This window comes from Hermetia illucens, chromosome 3 (assembly GCF_905115235.1).
Source record: "Hermetia illucens chromosome 3, iHerIll2.2.curated.20191125, whole genome shotgun sequence".
NCBI classification, from domain to species: domain Eukaryota; kingdom Metazoa; phylum Arthropoda; class Insecta; order Diptera; family Stratiomyidae; genus Hermetia; species Hermetia illucens.
The window spans coordinates 175,659,094-175,676,391 of record NC_051851.1 but is presented as its reverse complement, the minus strand read 5'-3'; the positions used below and the strand labels follow the sequence as shown (position 1 = coordinate 175,676,391).

Sequence of the window (17,298 nt, the reverse complement as noted above, 5' to 3'; positions counted from 1 at the left end):
AGTTCTTAGTGATCGTGGTTTACGCTACTGATTAGTTGAAATATCAGGAGGGACATTTGAGGGTAAGTTTTCAGATTCTTCCTTCTCTCGGAAAACCTTGCGAATAATCTCACTGCAGCAACTGTTGCATTTACAAATGAAAAAAGTTGCACAAGTAACCAACAGTTGGTAGAAAAAGGGTAGAATTCTATGAAGACTTGACTAATGGGGTTCAATTATTACCATCCTGGATAACGTGATTAGTCATCGCAACGTGCCGATATGGACTACTCCTTCAAATAAAAGAGGACTGGCGTAACTAAACTTGCGAATCCTCCCGCAGGGTTACTCACCGCTATATCTGCAGTTTCTTCAAATCTGCTACTTCCAGTAGTACGGAAATTTTTGGAAAATCCGAGATTGTTTTTTGACATCCGGCATGTTTTTTGACTGCGACAATCGTGAATCTTGAAACGCATCATGAAACATGAAAGGCTGACAGGGAGCAAGCTGGTTTCCGCTTTGGTCGTCCTATATTGATCACATCAACACCTGGGTTCAGCTCTGCATCTTGCCTGCTATTCATCGATTTTGGGAATGTCAACAGGAAGTGCATCTAGCGTATTTCACGCAGTACGTTCATTCCAGGGAAACAAAGTAGAACTTGGATGAATTCAATGGACCATGATTTCCTTCTTCCTATGTACTCGAGGATGTGATCAGAGCTGAGTCTCCAATGGGCTTGATCTGAAATGGCTCGAAATGTCACGAAATCTCGCAGGGGGTTGCCTGGTACTACGGGAATTGGAATGGTTCTCTGCTCCAGTTGTTTACTATTGGCTCGCTCGTGGGAGGTTCATAATGGTAATGCTGGTCTTCCAGTGAGGTAAATCATGGAGTTGCGCTTTACAACTTGGAAGTGGTACTCCTTAGTTGCGGCAAAACCATTAGGCAGGCCACACATCCCCTGGTATGAATTCTGAGCCCCAGCATAAACCAGTACTGCTGTGCTGGTTACGGCAGGGGTCCGATTGGGACCTTCCAATCAATCCGTATTCGAAGAGGGTCGTAGAATTGTGTCAGCACGGCAGATACTGACATTAAACTCCAAGGACCGTCATGACATCTTCACCCAACTATGCTGATCACATCTGCTCTTTTGGAAATGACAGACATGTCCAGTCAGACTAAAGATAAAGGTCAACAAATCCTAAATTCCAAGTCTAGTTATTGCACTCTCTATATCTGTATTAACGAGCAGATCATCGAAACTTTTGATCAGTTTATATATCTAGGAAGCGCCGTTTCTGCCGACGCTGGTACTGAAAGTTGATGTCGCTCGACACATTCACAGTGCAGGATTCGCCTTTGCCACCTTGTCTAAAATCTGCAAATGCAGTTATCTCGACACGAAGATCAAGTTGTTACCGGTGGAAGAGTTAGTCAGAGGACGGAAGTGGTAACGGATGGGTAGGCATTAAGGGAGGACAGAAACTCCATTGGTGGCTGCGCCAAATGCTTTTGTGGAAAGATAGACCCGCGTTCGAGTCCATTTCGAAATAATATGGATTTTGATTGAAGATCGTAGCCAATAATTGTGCCAACTACCCTTGAAAAGTAGAAGGTATACTGAAAGCAACTAGCAAATGCAGATCATCTATTAGACTTTCTATTTCCAGGCAGCATCCTTCAACCCAGAGGTTGCTTGGACTCTTTCACTTAAGTGGCCTCAACAGACGTTTACCTTGTTTCACCGATGCAAATGTGCAAACCTAGGTGGTATCAGTCGTGCCTTAGCAATAGTAGTAGGGTTTCCTATTCACTCCTTAGTAGAGTATAGGGCATCCACACAGTTTGACTCTGCTTCAGTTTCACTATCGTTACATCTGCTGCTGTGCAATGGTAAGCCCGCAGCAGCAAGACAAATACAAGACGAGCACAGACACCCATGACGACAGGGATTCGAACCAAAAGCAGCGAGATTGAGAGGCTGACGCGTTACCCCCTCAACCCTTGCGCAATCAACATTGTAGTTTGAAGGGAGTTAGTTACCGGTTAGGGTAAATTTCAGGATTTTTTCTTCTTGTTCAAGACTTCGGAAGGCCGGCGGTTTTCGCGGGGAACCTTGAGGATGATCTCGTTGCTGTAACTATTCCATAGACAAATGAATAAAGTTGCAGAAGTGATCAACAGTTAGTACCAAAAGGGAAGAATTATTTGAAAACTGGATTAGTGGTGTTCAATTAGGTTTCCCCATTCGGATATGAACCCTTGTTGGTCCAAATTTAGGTAATTGCAAAATAGACTTTCAATTTCTTTGAGAATACAACGGAAAGGTTACCACTGTCACTTGATACCACCAATTTTAACCAACTGCCTTGGGATTATGGACATAATAATCTTCATTGACAAGTCAATCGTGAAAGGATAATGAACTCATCAAGCGAAAATCTTTATGAAGGAAGCTTAGCTCGCCAAGCCTGTATAGTTATTGGTCCTTGAGTGGGGGGCCTAAAAGCTCTAGTGGTGAAACCGCTCCCTAAACATTTTTTTAAGCAAATTAGAGAAGTGAGTTTGATTATTTGGAGCCAATGTAAACAAGAGAGGAAGGTGGCACTGAAATACATATGAAATTACCAAGTTTGGTAGCATTACGGACGAAGATACTCCTCCAATCATGAATCTTCGGCCTCTCCAGTTTTAGGGAACAATGTTGCCTTACCAAAAGCTTGCAAAAGAAAAGCAGGACACCGTCCGAGTAGGATGGAACAATGGACCCAATACATGAGATCTGCCGATGAGGTTCCCCTCATTTGGCCGATTTTACCTTATTTCCTTCCATAAAAGGAATTCTACCGTTGGCGCCCAATGTGGGTTCGAGCAAATTGCAACTGAGTCGACAATTTTCTAATCAATTTTCGTTAAATTTAATTTGAATAAATCGAGGTTTGAAGGAGGAATTAATAGGTAATGCTTATAGGTCTAAACTCCAGCGTTTCGCATGAATATGAATATAGCATATAGGAAGGGGAGTTGGTTTCTGAAGACCCATTTTTTCCACTTCCTCTTCTAAGAGGACTGGATTCAATTCTGTTCTCTAGGCCCGAAATTCTAACATTCATCACCGCTCCACCTGTGCACGTGCAATATCAACGGACAGAAGTACTTAAAACTGAGACCTACTTTCCAGCGTACAAAATTTCTTTTCAAATTAGCTCTATCAATTCACTTTTCCTAGAAAAAACAATTCTTAAAAGTAACTCTATTTTTCCTTCCAGACTGACACCTTTCCAACCGAATTAACGTAAAAGGTAAGTTCCTCATTGAAAACTTTCTCTTCGCAAGAAGAAAATTGCGTAATCTGATTCCTTTTTTTTCATATTTACACAACAATTCAGTCAAACGAAAAAAATATATCCACTTTAAACTACTCTCGGAAAAGGAAACTCCTGTCGTCTTCGAATTTTTTCAAAAGTTTTACGTTCGCTTTCTCCTTCGTCCTTTTTGAGTTGTTCTGCTTTTGTGTTGTCCTTGTTGTAAGTATGTTTCTTTGCCCCCAGAGAGATGAGAAAAGCAGAACTCGGAAATATTGTTATTAGGACGCTTTCAACAATATTCTTGACATGACATGGCAACGGCAAAAGGATGCTGTCGAGAGGATGTTGAGTTGTGGATTTAATTTTTTTTTTTGTTGATTCTTGACTAGTGAAGGACGTCAATTGCATGATAATAGGAGACTCGCCTTCTTATTAAAAACAGTGATTTTATTGTCGTATGTTGCACAGCATCCTTTTTATCAAATATTAGCCTAGAAAGGGCTAATAAGAAGTGAGTTCCACTGCCTTATCCCGGACCCTGAAAATACAGAAAAAAATCCTGGAAGACTTGTCATGCTAAAAATGGAATATGCAGCTGAAAATACTCCTTTGAATCCACCTACGGTTGAACTCATTTAAATTGAGTGCTGTCCTTATTTCAACATGATCTCAGTTATCCACCCAAGCAGAACTTGTCAACCCACTCAGGACCAGGCAATTAAATGCATTTACTTTTCCTCTCGAAATAAAAACGTTCCAAGTGCAACTCAGAAGTTCAAAGGAATAAAAACTAAATAATTTAAACCCCTCCATTATCCCCACACATACAGTCCATATCCACTCCACCCGCTTGGCCTAAAGTCGCCTCCTCCGCATGTGGCATATTTCCCTGACCGAGAGGCATGAAACAAGCACATGTCCTTCAATGACCAAAACTACGAAAAAGCTTGAGAAAATTCCCAACTTGTCCCCGTTGTTGTCGAGACTCGAGAGAACTTTAAAAAGGAATGATATCATGGCAAAAAGAATTTTCGAGGATACGTTCACAGTAAGTGGCTCATTTCTCACCACTTGACTCTATGCCCCTTGACGACAGTATCCTTCGTAGTTTTCGCTATTTCGACTTTCTTTTCTTTCCAACTCCTGATGGTTCCGTCTCAGTGTCGTTCATTAAAAATTCAGGATCAACTATTCTGACCATCAAATGCAGATGAAAAGCTATTTCTAGATGACGATAGCGTCCTTGAGATAGGAACAAGTTCGGATCGTTAGAGACTCAGATGTACCTTAAAGATTTTAATCAACTGAAAGTTATAGTTTCGGTAGTTGGACCACCAGACGGGGAGCTGTTTTCTAGAAAGTTCTGTTGCTAAGTGAATTTGCTAAATTGTTGCGCATATTGTTATAAAAAGCAAGAGAACTGTTCAGATTCCTTTGGTGTGGAAAATGAATTTCCAAGAGAGAATTTAATTAATTCAGCAAGAAAACTTTTAGATGGTTTCAAATGCGTTGTTACGGATAAGTTTGATAATTTCTGCGAAATTTTCCGTCTACATTATTCAATGTTTCTTGTGAAACTTGGGAATAAGAACTGATAAGGGGTCCTAGGAATCGCTCTCATTTGAATTTCCAAATTCGTTTAATATTTTTTGTCCCCTGGCTATGAAATGCTCCACAAGCGACACATCTTTCGCGGGGCTGGGGCTGCATTTTGTTAAGTCAACGACGCAATGTTGACCTGTCCTATTTGCGGGGAAAATCAAGAAAAGGTCGGCCTTATAAATTAATGACAGGGTCAAGTTGTCATGTCTGCCCATTTATTTTCCTGTCGGCCTCAACCGCCCTCATTTCTTGAGTGTTTCCAAGAAAAAACCATATACAGTAAATTAAGACATTTACATCGTAAATTTCAGACAAGAATTCATCCCTCCAGCTGCTCATAATTTTCATTTCATTCCTCCGGAGAGGGTATATACACATCATCGTTATACCGCTCTGAGTTCTGCCTTTCTTCATAATCAGCAGTAAATCTCATGTGGCTTAATTATCTTAAAGTCGTCTGAAAACATTTCAAAAGTGCGATGATTTACGTCTAGAAGGCAAATGCCGAGCCCTCGTGGGGGTGGGATAGGTCGATGCTATCCGGTGGTCTTCGAATTTTGAATAAGACTTTGAATTTTGGGAGAGTGGTAGACGTAGTCTGAGGCAGTACATCAGAGAAGAAATTCTAGACGTTCTCAACAGGATACACAGAATAAACCTAAGGACAAACACATTAGCAAATTAAAGGCAATGAGAAAAATTATTTATTCACTAGCCTTAAGACGGAAAACAGCTTTTTCTAGATAGCGCCCAACGTGGGGTAGGTTGGATATAATTAACTCATTATTCTTGCTCATTTCTACTAGAATTAACCTGAGAGAATAGAGGGGTAGAGTCACGTTGAATATGGCCTGATCTAGACACTATGGATTCCAATCGCCCCAACTCCGCTTCCAAATGTTCTAGTGGAACTCCCATCTGAAGCAAGATTCATTGGTAGATCACCAGTTCCCTCCCTATTAAAAGCCCCTTAAAAGTCTCTCCTAAACTATTCTTCCAAAGTTCGGCAGTTTCTCCAGGATCAATGATCAGCCGAGACAGATACTTTGCCGTCTACGAGTAATCACAGATGGAAGGACCTTTCAGAGAATTTTAGATCCAATGACTGGCATACAACCGACTGGATCATCAATTTGAGGAGAAAGACGACCACTTCCCACCAACAGCCGGGTAAGACTACACCCTAAGAATGATGTGGAACCTCACTAATCCTCAAATTGTATACAGGGTACTTGTACTTGAGAAGACAATAGCAAGCGTTGACATCCACAACCTCCGAAAATTCAGCCTAAGCTACCGAGCCCTATACAAATCACCTTTTTTTTTGTAGGTACACGGAGGTGGAAAATCTTAGAAAGACACGTCCGCCGCAGCTCCGCCGCCCGAACGGCGGAACAACAGCGGGCGCGTGTGGGATTCACACCCACTAAAAACCACCCCCGGTCTCTCCAGCCCCAGCCCCGCCGGACCACCCTTGAGGTATTACTTCCCAGGGTAGGTTTGCTCTTAGGCACTCATCCTTCTCCTATTTGCAGCTTTCCTCCTTCTTTGTTCCTTCAGCAACTCCTCCTGCATTTGGATGATTGCGGAGCCAACCGCAAGCCACTTCTCCTCGGGCTTCTGCATCTCAGTAACCAAGCTCTCCGGGGTCCCGCTCCTGCCCAGCACCTGGTTTAAACTCCTTCTCTACATCGCAAATCGTGAGCAGTGAAACATCACATGCTCTGGATCCTCCGGTATGCCATCGCGTCTGGGACAGTTCGGAGAATCATCCAACCCAAAGCGGTGCAGATACTGCCTGTAGCAACCACCGTGTCCCGTGAGGAACTGGGTAATGTGGTAGTTGGTCTCCCCATGTTTTCGCTCAAGCCACACCCTAATGTTGGGAATAAGCCTGTGCGTCCACCGACCTTTCGCAGACTCGTCCCATCTGCGTTGTCAGAGATCAAGCGACTCTGACCTTGCCGCATTTCTACGCTGTGCATGCCCCTCCATATGTCTTGCATTGTACAGGACACTCATTTCTTTGGCCAGAATGTCAACCGGGATCATGCCTGCCACCACCAATACTGCCTCATCTGATGTGGTTCTAAAAGCACTGCAAACCCTCAAAGCCATCCGCTGGTAAACCGAGTTCACCTGCTTCCGTCTCAGAGAGTTTGCATGCGCCTCTGCCCACACAGGCGACGAGTAGAGCAGGATGGAGCGCACCACTCCGGCTAGCACCAACCTCCGGCAATGTTTCGGTCACAACAACAACATTTTTGCAAGTGCCGTGGTGGCACTGGCTGCCTTTTGGCATGCATACTCTAGGTGCTCCCTAAAACTCAATTTGGTGTCAATTATTATCCCCAGGTATTTGATAGCCGACTTTGATACGACCGTATGTCCACCGACCTCCACTTTTACAGTATTATTTTTTCTGCGTTTCGTTATTAAGACCGCTTCCGTTTTCGCGTCCGCCAAGGTCAGCCCGGCCTTTTCTAGCCAGGACTTTACCGCTCTCACTGTTTCTGTTGCGTAAACCTCCACATCTTCTGGGTGTTTTGCTGCAACAACCACAGCTGATGACCTGCAAAGCCGACAATCGTAGTCCCCTCTGGGACGGGAAGAGCAAGCACCCCATTATACATGATATTCCACAACAGAGGACCACGTACCGATCCCTGTGGTACCCCGGCTGTGGGGCCCTCATCCGTCCCGTACCAGAGAGTCCTCTCTGAGAGGTAGTTTTCCACCAAATTCGCTAAGTATCCGGGGACACCTATGTCAGCCAACGCCCCTTTAATTCTATTCCAGTTGGCCGAGTTGAATGCATTTTTGACATCCAACGCCACCACAGCACAGCAGCCGCCAGAAATCAGTGCACCTTTTGCCAGGTTTACCACCATGCCAATTGCGTCCACCGTAGAGTGGGCGCGACGGAAACCAAACTGGCGTTCCGACAAACCATTGCTGGCTTCGACGATGGGCAGGAGTCTGTTGTAGATGACTCTCGCCATCATCTTCCCCATTGTATCCAACAGGCAGATAGGACGATACGACGCTGGGTTTCCAGGTTGCTTGCCAGGCTTCGGAAGTAACACCAACTTTTGCTTTTTCCACTGGGCAGGGAATATGCCTTCTTTTAGGCACGCCTCAACGGTATTGGCGAAAAGGCCGGGCCTAGTCTTCACTGCCAGTTTCAAAGCTCCGTTGGGGATACCATCCAAACCTGGGGCCTTGTTGTCACCGAACCTACCACATATTTCCCGCAGCTCCTCCACAGTTACAGGCGGTATTATGCCGTCATTTGGCTGGACAAAAATTTGCCTTCGCCTATTTTCGTGGTGAGGGAACAGAGTGGTAACAATCTGCTTCAGGAGGCGCGGGCAGGTCACCTGGGGTGATTTCCGCAGCCTTTTCATCACCACTCTGTAAGCCTCGCCCCAAGGGTTTATGTCGGCATGGTCGCACAGCTGTTTGAAGCAGTTCTTTTTGCTCCTCCGAATGGCTTCCTTTAGGCGGCCACGCAATTGCTTGTGTGCATCCTCTCGACCGTCGCCACCAGGTTTTCCCCTGAGCCTCTGGCAAAGCCTCCTTGCCCGAAAACATGCGCCTCGCAAACTTGCGATTTCGTTGTTCCACCAGTAGTTGGGTTGCCTACTGGGGAGCAATCGCCTTCTGGGCATAGTAGCATTGCATGCTTCCGTCACCCATCGAGTGATCTGGGTGGCTTTCTCTCCAGCCGTACCATTCAGGGATATGTCGGATTTGAGCACCGCGGAAAACGTGTCCCCCTCGAACGCTTTCACTGTCCAGCCAAGCATACCACCCGGCATTTTGCGAAAACTCTTTTTCGAGCTCGATCCGCCCTTGATCTCTATGCAGATTGCCTGGTGGTCGCTGTGAGTATAGTCCTCACTGACATGCCAAGCGATTCTACTGGCTAAAGTGGCACTCACGTATGTCAGGTCCACTATAGACCCCAGGCCCCTTCTCCGGAAAGTGTACGAAGACCCAACATTCGCCAGTACCACGTCCAGCTCCGCGAATGCTTCGAGGAGAACACGTCCCCTGACATTAGTTATCCGGCTGCCCCATTCAAAAGCCCACGCATTGAAATCGCCTCCTATTATGATCGGCCAACGTCCTCGTGCATCCAAAACAAGAGCAGCAAGCATCCGCTCATACTCGACGAGTGTAGCGCTGGGTGGAGCATAGCAGCTGTAGATGTGGATGCCCTTCACCTTCGCTCTGATGAAGCCCTCCTCCGGGTGCTCCATTATTTCCTGGAAGGCTTGTTCTCCACAAGTCCACAGCGCTGCTTGACCCGTTTGGTCTTTGTCCCAAACGCTACCACCGCGGTTTCGGTATCGTTCACTTAGTATGGCCACATCGATGTTTTTCTCGCGGATGATTTGCGCGAGTAGATCCTGCGCCGCCTCGCAGTGGTTGAGGTTGATTTGTATCAACCTCATCTGCGATTCGTGCTAAGGGCTCTCCTGTATTCCGGGCACCTGCTGCTGCCCGCAATGTGCCGATGGTCTACACCCTCCTTTCCTTTGCACAGTAGACAATTTGGGTCAGCTCCGCAGTCCTTGCTGATGTGGCCTTCCACTCCGCATCTCCTGCATTGCTTTGACCTGTCATTTGGGTTAGTACATGACTTCGCAATGTGACCAAAGCCAAGGCATCTAAAGCACCGTTTTAACGCCACCTGTTCCCTAAGGCGACACATAACCCAGCCTATTCTCACTCTCCCTGCTGCTAACAGTTTGAGTGCGTTCTCCACTGGTAGGCTGATGATGGCGGTTTGTGTTCCCCCATAGGCTTTCCTTAGCGTTTTCACCACTGACTCTTGTAGTCCGGCAAGATCGAACTGTTTCTCCAACGCTTCGCGAACCTCCTCCTTCGTGATTTCATCTATATCTTCGCAGATTATAGTGATCTCCGGCCTGCTAGCTCTTATGTCGGCTTCCTGCCCTAAAGTCTTCCCGATTTGGCTTAAGAATTTGTCCGCGGTTACATCCTTGGATTTCTTAAGTTCCAACATAAGATCTCCCTTCTGCGACCGTCTAATACGGCTGACGTTGTCTCCCAAATTGGTGAGTTCGGGGTCTGCCTTCACTTTCCTGAGAATGTCGGCGTATGACCCTTCGCCTCGTTTGGAAATGAAAATCACCTCCGGTTTAATCTTCCTCCGATAATTTCTTATCCGCGGTTCTACCTTCCTCCAAGCTTCCGCATCCGCCTTTGAAGGTTCGATCCCTTTTCTCGAGGTAGCCACTGCAGTATTTTCACTGGTAGCTTCAGACGTACTTTTCATGAACTCCGCCTTTTTGGGAGTTGAGTCCTTTTTTCTTTTCGGGGTTTGCTGGCCTGTTGAGTCATTCAGCTTCTCGCGCAGCCTCTTCCCCGGTTTCTTCCCTTTTGTGTTTTGAACCGGCGTTACTTGAGTTGCCTGGTTCACTTTTCCAATCGGCGACTTCCCTACTCGTTCATCCTGGGCCTTGCCGTACGTCAAATGGATGCCTCTTATCATGGCCCTTATATTTTGGTGAATGTTCCTGCGCTCCTTTATAAACTCACACAGCTCCATGATCTTTTTACCGAGGGCAGTAAAGGCAGCTCCAGACTGATCATTGCCCAAAACATCGCCCGGGTGAATCGGCGTCAGTGATTCTTCCTCATCGAAAACTCCCGCTATATGCTTTCCACTGGGGGTAGCGATCGTGGGGGCTTGTGCCCGTGTGGGAGGGGATCTGCGAAAAATCGAGCTCCTTCTGAACGGATCCATCACTGGAGCCAGTTCAAGTTCCTCCCGTACGCTTGTAACATTAGATGCCACAGTAGCCAAGGTTCCCACTATTGAGGCACTCCGGTCGTTGGATATCGACGGTCGGGAGCCCGCTTGCTCACTCCCAAAACCGCCGGCACTGGGTTTCCGAAGCCCTGCACCGTAACTTCATTCTTCTTCTGCTCCTCCATGTTTGGTTTCATTTCTGGGTATCCTTCCCATAGCCAATTTTTATCCACGGGTGGGCGTTTACTTCCCACCTATCCGGCCTGCGCATAAACATGCCCAGACACGCACATCTCCGGATGCGTGCATGTGCATGGCCATGATACATTCGCCGAGCATTCCCTTATCCGCACGAAGGGACGCGCCTGATGGGAGGTTTGGCAACTCCACACACCTAAGAGAGCTCATGGTACTCTGAGTGTTGTTATTATTCTATGCCTATTATGATCAGCCAAGTGCGCGGTTCAGATATTACTGATACGAACAGCCTAGCCCTAAAAAAATGGTCTATGCTTCAGTCAGATTAAGACACAATCTAAAGGTGCGACAGAATGGACTTGAGTCATGTAAGGACCCCCTCCCCCCCCTCTGGATGGGATAATGCCGCAGCAACAGAAGGATAGGGTTGCACCGTGGTTGGTGGATATCCGATTATACTTGGGCACACTTGAAGGCGAGTACGGCTAGTTTTCATGCCGAAGAGGTGGCCGCTTGCGATATCCGTTTAAGGACCATTATGGCATAATTGCCTCTCTCTCATTCTAAATTCACCAACTTGACATTCTCCTAAATATGAGGACTATTGAATAATATCAGTAATCAAAAGAAGGCTCTAACCAAATTAAGGTTGGAAGGTTGTCCCACGCAGCGGATATTATCAGGCATCCACTTTGCTAGGACCGTGCGATCGATGTGTCACCATTTCTCCGGTCCTTTGGCTAACAATTTTGGATGGAATCCTAAGGAAACCCATCTAGACCGGAATGAAAACGGTAGCGTCTTCCAAAGACGTAGAGTTACTGGTTTCAGGGGTATTTCCTGCTATGAAATTGTGCAGGAGGTTCTTAAAAAAGACTTTATGGTCTTCTGGATGTGAATTTGTCATAACCACCTGACTCTATTCTTGACTCAGACAAAAGATACCCAACTTCCACCTATCGAAGCATAATCTTGATAGTATCCAAAATATACAAAAGGTCGCTCGGGAAAATATGACAGCTTCGCCGGAAAATAGCTCGATAGATGTACACAAACGGAGTCTACTCGATTTGATTGATTTTGTTGTAGGATGGCCTTCGTTAGGCAGGAAGTACAGCTTAGAGGCACCTCTGTGGGCGCTACTGCAGCTATGTGATATGTATGTGATGTGTCATATTGCATCGTGCAATGTTGGTTGTCTCTGAGAATCATGAATAGTGAGGCCTTACGGCTATGGCTGCAACTTCAATATACAACTGAAAAGGGGTTTCCACCAAACTACAGATTTGCAACCAAGGTGAAAAAGAGAACTCGCGACGTACTGCAGGGTTATGTAACCGTCAAAAATAGGGAATGGGGTTGGAGCGGGAGTTTTCCAACATATGAGAACCATTGTGCCTTCCAGTATTTTCCAGGCGCAAATGCGGGAAGCTTGTCAGTGGATTAGATGTAGATAACTTGCTTTAAGCATATGGATTAATGGAAGAACGAACTAAACATTCCCAGTGGTTCACATAAAGCCTTCCCGCTATGTTTTGAGTCGTAAGAGTATGGAGGGAAACAGAGTAGTTTCCGCTCATGACCTCTCAATATCCGCTTGGATGGCCTTACAGTCGTCACGAGGGAAGGTGCCTCTAATTAAATAGTATGTATGTTATCTTGTCGTGTGTGCGTTTGAGGTGGAGAAGAAATAAAGCCTCACTTAAACCTTATTGTCCGACGTGCTCGACTCCCCTGTCTAATAGAATATCCCGGATTCGTTTATATATCGCAGAACTTCCGGCAATAGATGTGATGCTACCCGCTGCATTTGGGGCCCATCGGCACCAAAAATCTGATGTTTGATGCGTCCGTAGGCGGGACCCTTACATGGAAAGTGTTCCGTGGTTTCCGCCTCCTCCTTACAGGATGGGCACGTATCATGTTGAAGAATTTGTATCCTGAACAAATATCCAGCTAGTGAATTATAGCCAGCCAGAATACCCACAATACTTCTGCAAGTCTTCCTGCTTTTCGACACGATAAACTTTGTTGTATATTTGTCTAATTCTGAGAGAAAAAGTTGGATGTATTTCGCAGCACCGCCAGTCATTATGGCAAGCTTGAGAAGACAGCCTTAGCCAATGCTATTGATACTCCAATTGCTGGTTCCAGTCCCGGCATGGGAAAGGTTGAACCCTCTTTTGCTAAGGCATCCGAAATTTCATTTCCCTCTATACCACAAAGAGCAGGTACCCAGAATAGTTCCACTGTATTCAATATAGGAAGAGGGTTCAAACTGTTTCCGCATTCCTGAACAATTTTCGAGGCGATATAGGTGACAGTGAAGTCTGGCTATCCCTGCAGATTGCGATGCGCGTAGTTTCTAAGTCTGCTTCATATCGTCCGGCAAGGGGCCACAGTTCCGGATTTTTTCTTACTACAATTATGAAGCACGTTCGTTCTTCCTTGAGAAGCGGAACTAGATCGGGTCTATTGTGATTAACACTGTCATTCCAAGATTCTTTGCGGAATATGCTTATATTAAGGATGATAGGTTCCACTAACTTATAATTCAACGGAAGGTTCTGATGGAGGATCTTGCAGACGGAGTTAGGACAACTGGCACACTGGGTAAATTTGGTTTGACTTATCTGTGAAGGATGGTGTCAAGTCCTTCTGGAAATCCATGAAGGGTTTTTATGGTTACCTCAGCGACAAGTCCCCATATTGGGATCTTAAGAACAACCTTGAATACGTTAATTTTCTGGCTGGGCAGTCCCGCCCCTTCCTCTCTCGGATACCCTTAGATATCCCATTATTCCTCAGCTCTTCTGTCTTGAAGCGCTGACAGCTGCACTGGGTACAATCGGTACAATCGTGTCTCCGCCCCTGGAACGGATAATATCAGTTATCAACACGTATGCTGTTTGGCGCCGGAAACATTCTCTGCACTGCTACAGGGGCTTAACGTCATCTGGTGAAAGTTGAGTCCTTCTGGGGGTTGGTCTACTATTGGGGTGGTACCCATCCCAAAAACAATGAAAGACCCAAAATTTTTAACCAGTTACCGCCCTATTGCTCTCGTTAATGTGTTTGCTAAACTGTTTAACTCCATTCTCAAGGTTCGTATCAATAATTTCATTGATGAATACAAAATTCTGCCTGCTAACTGCTATTCCAATTTGGCAGGCAAATATACGTCTGCTGCACATTTTGATAGCAAAAGATCAAGGTCAGCAAGTGGTGGCTATGGTGCTGGATGTGAAGACGGCCTATGAGAAGGTTGATCTGGATACCCTCAGCGACATAATGTCACATTTCCACGTTTCTGCTGCGATTGTTTTGTGAGTGTCAAGAATAATGTTCAATCGACGCCTACAACTAGGGCTGGACAGCGTTCAAGTTGGAAATGGCGTTCCCTGAGGATACGTTTTAAGTCCAATGCTGTTTAAGATTGAAGATTGAGCCTAACAATCAACAAATCCCAATCTATATCCTTGAAGAGAAGCAGGGTAACAAACCTGCTTATTAAAATTAACAATCTTACCCTTGCCCATGTCAAATCCATTACCTTTTTAGGTATCTAGATAACGAGGACGAGTTTGGTCAGAGACCACTTGAACACCATTATTTCTAAACCCGTAAACGGAGGTGGATCTATTAACTTTTCAACTAGTTTTTCTTGACGTCACACACCCCGTAAGGCCATGAATCTCTATAGAACTGTGGTAAGGCTCATTATAGAGTATGCCGCTATGTCCACTATGAACCCGTCAAAATATTTTGAAAACAAAATCAACTCAATATCTGCTTATATCCTGAGAAGAGGCTGGGGCTGACCCGAACAACCCAATTGCATCAGATTTTTACTTTGGCCAACGAGCCGCCTCTCCCTTTCAGAAGGCTCCCTTTCTGGCAGCCAAAGGACTTCTTAAATTAACGGAAAGATATCTCAAAACCTATCATTTGATGGTTTAGAACCTGAATGTTGAAAAATACCTCCCCTCGATCTATAAGTCGTTCCGCAGCTTGTTTGACACTGTAGTTCTCAATCTTATTCCATTATTAGAAGATTAAGGTTATCCTATCGTATGATTTGGAGGCTCTGACGCAGGGGGCGGTTGGGTATGGTAGGTTGGTGGAGGAACTCAAACCAAGGGGTTTTCTGGTCCTGGCGTCGGGATGCATTCATGCGTGGTAAGTCTGCCTTTGCGGTGTTTGGTCCGGATGTGACGCAAGTCTCACGTTTTTCCTTTAGTGTCAGCTTGGTTTTGGTGGCTGAACTTTTTGCCGTGGGTACCAAGGTGGCTTTCGTCTCTGCAATGTTTCCAATGCATGGTTACCTCCAAAGGTAGGGAAAGTATTTGAAGGGGAGCCGCCGAAATACAGCGTAACGTAACTACAACTCATCCGATAGGCGCGTCGATTCCTTTACCCCAGATTGCAAATTTTTTAAGGAAGTTTACTTCCGCTGAAATTGCAGAATAGGTTTGGTAAGACCAACACAAATGGAAACACTCTGCTTGTCCGCGGCTACTTATTTACAAGATTAGCTTACGATATTCGTAGCTGACCCGGTAGGCCATGCCATTATCCGCAACCCATAACACGCACCTGGTCGCATGCAGCTCTGCGTTTGTCACTCAGGTTGCGATTAGCCTGGTGCTTCAGGGTAACAATATATATATTTACAGGGTGGCCCAAAAATCTTTTCACATCGTCCGAAAATCCCTTCAAACCAAAATAAAACGCGGAAAACAACTGGAAGACCAATATATTGAAGAGAAGCGCGTACAAGATGTTGCCTAAGGTCTATCGTAAGTGTTCAAATCGCGCACCATCGCAGTTGATGCAGTCGGCGCTGAATGTAATCCTCCAGAACGGGATTTTTCACAGTCCTACCATTTTCGATGTCTTGAAAAGCGTCATGAATTTAAACCTCTAACTCTTGTAAATTGCATAGTCTACGAGCGAATACCTTTTCCATCACGGCACCCCAGAAATGAAAATCCATCGGGATCAGGTCGGCGGAACGGGGAGGCCATTCAATGGCCCCAAGCCTACCGATAACACGTTCCTGGAATACGTCATCTAGGTAGTCATGGACCATGACGGCATAACGCGGTGGCGCATCGTCTTGCTAGAAGTACAGGTCATCAAAATTGGGAAGCTGCTGTATTCCTGGGAGGAGCTCATTTTGCGGCATCTCCAGGTAGCTGTGAGCGTTGACATTGCCGTCAAAGAAATAAGGGCCGTAAACACATGCTTCCGAAATTCCAATCCACAGAGTCCATCCTGGCTGGTTTAGCAATTGTTCCAATGTGAGATCCGAATTTGTGAAGTCCCAATACAAGGAGTTTTGACGCTTCAATGGTCCCGATAACTTAAACTGAGCCTTCTCGAACCACAGAATACTTGAAAAGATGTTGGATCGACTGTCAACTGATTCTTTATGAGCTCGCAAAACTGCAGTCTTCGATCGGGATCATCTTTATTGAGGGCGTGTATAAACCGTGGCCGATAACATTTAAACTTTAACTCGCGTCTAGCTCATATGAACAAGAGGATTGCGACATGTCCGTCTTCAAACAGCCTTTATGCGAAGACTTTTCAGGAGACTCTGCCATGAGTTCGGCTACACGTTGTAAGTTCTCTTCCGTGAGGACACTCGGCGGCCGGTTGAAGCGTGGCGCATCCTGTTGGTGTTCAGTCGTAAAAAATTATATCTGGATACACTTCTAACACAGTGTCGAAGCGGTTCGCCGACAGCCGCTACGCCTTGTTCCTCACTCGCTCTTTCAGGCATTTATTTCCTTCGTTTTCGACCATTCCAGTGCACTTGTTGGCCGTATCGCGATCAAAACATAGTACCGGCATACATGAACACCGTCCTGCTTCATATTATCGTTTTCGCACATATGATCACATACAGTATTTTTCGGCGGTTCACGAACACAGGACACTACTTTTTCAAAATTGTGAAGACTTTTGGTCCACCCTGTATATATATATTCCGGGCTCAATTCAATTCGTACAGCTTTTCTTGTATCGTCCCCCCCCCTCTCCGTGCTTCCGCTTCAACCATCTCTCAATGCACTGGATCAGCGTATGGGCTCAACGGCCTTTTTCGGAACTATCCAACCGTTGCTACCATTCTCTGTACAGCTCCTTTCTTGTGGCTTTCCGGATTCACCCTTCTTCCACAGTGAAGACAGTGTGCTTCATTCGTTAGAAGATCCAAGGGATGATCCCCCGCGATGACTCACACTGCCTCACCAGATACCGTCCTATATGCACCGCACACCTTCAGCACGATTGGCCGGTATGCCAAATATACTCTTCTCGGGTTCACTTTGTTATCCAGTGTACACGGCCAGACGGAGCCGCATATAGCAGGATGAATTTCACCACACCTGCGATAAGCAGCCGGCGACT

General features: G+C 45.8%; 1 protein-coding gene across 1 annotated transcript in view; it reads left to right on the top strand.

Moving 5' to 3' along the window:
• The window catches only part of LOC119650585 (uncharacterized protein DDB_G0284459), a 268,771-nt gene that overhangs the window by 14,428 nt on the left and 237,045 nt on the right, over nt 1-17,298 (top strand). The window contains exon 2 of the mRNA XM_038053419.1: nt 3,258-3,290. The gene's annotated coding sequence lies outside the window, so the exon portion shown is untranslated. The remainder of the gene's footprint in view (nt 1-3,257; nt 3,291-17,298) is intronic.